This window comes from Schistocerca cancellata, chromosome 12 (assembly GCF_023864275.1).
Source record: "Schistocerca cancellata isolate TAMUIC-IGC-003103 chromosome 12, iqSchCanc2.1, whole genome shotgun sequence".
Classification (NCBI taxonomy): Eukaryota; Metazoa; Arthropoda; class Insecta; order Orthoptera; family Acrididae; genus Schistocerca; species Schistocerca cancellata.
The window spans coordinates 100,032,468-100,034,145 of NC_064637.1; the positions used below are offsets into that span (position 1 = coordinate 100,032,468).

A 1,678-nucleotide genomic window follows, 5' to 3' on the forward strand; every position below is an offset into this window, starting at 1 on the left:
GCCCGCGCACAGGGAATCAAATGCTTTTTTTTTATAAGGCGAGATAGCGTGGTACTTTACATACCCTAAAATACGTTCACCGTGCACGCTGCTTCGTTAATAGAAAAGCAGGTACAAGGAGGAAATGCCAAGCTGTAACGTAGGGAAAGAAAAGAAGAAGCGAAGAGGTCAAGGAAGCCTTGTACAACGATGAAATTTAGTTTGAACGCATGGATATTTGTAGGAAAATTAACATAACTGGATATACACTATGTGATCAAAAGTATCCGGATGCCTGGCTGAAAATGACTTTCAAGTTCGTACCGCCCTCCATCCGTAATGCTGGAATTCAGTATGGTGTTGGCCCACCCTTAGCCTTGATGACAGCTTCCACTCTCGCAGGCAAACGTTCAACAGGTGCTGGAAGGTTTCTTGGGGAATGGCAGCCCATTCTTCACGGAGTGCTGCACTGAGGAGAAGTATCGATATCAGTCGGTGAGGCCTGGCACGTAGTCGGTGTTCCAAAACATCCCAAAGGTTATATATGGGATTCAGGTCAGGACTCTCTGCAGGCCAGTCCATCACAGGGATGTTACTGTCGTGTAACCACTGCGCCACAGGCCGTGCATTATGAACAGGTGATCATGTTCAAAGACGCAATCGCCATCCCCGAATTGCTCTTCAACAGTGGAAAGCAAGAAGGTGCTTAAAACATGAATGGAGACCTGTGCTGTGATAGTGCGACGCAAAACAACAATTGGTGCAAGCCGCCTCTATGAAAAACACGACCACACCATAACGCCACCACCTAAACATTTTACTGTTGGCACTACACACTCTGGCAGATTGCGTTCACCGGGCATTCGCCATACCCACACGATGCCATCAGGTCGCCACATTGTGTACCGTGATTCTTTACTCCACACAATGTTTCTCCACTGTTCAATCGTCCAATGTTTACGCTCCTTACACCAAGCATGGAGTCGTTTCGCATTTACCGGCGTGATGTGTGTCTCATGAGCAGCCGCTTGACGATGAATTCAAGTTTTCTCACCTCCACCTAACTGTAATAGTACTTGCAGTGGATCCTGATTCAGTTTAGAATTCCTGTATGATGGTCTGGATAGATGTCTACATAGTACACATTACAGATTAGAACTGTGCGCCGGACCGAGACTCGAACTCGGGACCTTTGCCTTTCGCGGGCAAGTGCTCTACCAACTGAGCTACCCAAGCACGACTCACGCGCCGTCCTCACAGCTTTACTTCTGCCAGTACCTCGTCTCCTACTTTCTTAACTTTACAGAAGCTCTCCTGCGAACCTTGCAGAACTAGCACTCCTGAAAGAAAGGATATTGCGCAGACATGGCTTAGCCACAGCCTGGGGGATGTTTCCAGAATGAGATTTTCACTCGGCAGCGGAGTGTGCGCTGATATGAAACTTCCTGGCCGATTAAAACTGTGTGCTCGTCCGAGACTCGAACTCGGGACCTTTGCCTTTCGTGGGCAATTGCTCTACCAACTGAGCTACCCAAGTAAAGCTGTGAGGACGGGGCGTGAGTCGTGCTTGGGTAGCTCAGATCTGTGCGTCAGTGGCAGGGAAAGCGTGGCCATGACTTTCACCACAAACCTTTATAAGCATTTGTGGAAAAAACTGAGGATAAATATGGTGATTAAAATTGTAGGCGATTTTAACAAA

The 1,678-nt window shown here is 47.8% G+C and overlaps 1 non-coding gene across 1 annotated transcript; it reads right to left on the minus strand.

The window, feature by feature from the left end:
- Positions 1-1,140: 1,140 nt before the first annotated feature.
- Positions 1,141-1,215, minus strand: Trnas-cga (transfer RNA serine (anticodon CGA)). Its single transcript has one exon. It is a non-coding gene; the product is annotated as a tRNA-Ser (tRNA).
- Positions 1,216-1,678: the final 463 nt, after the last annotated feature.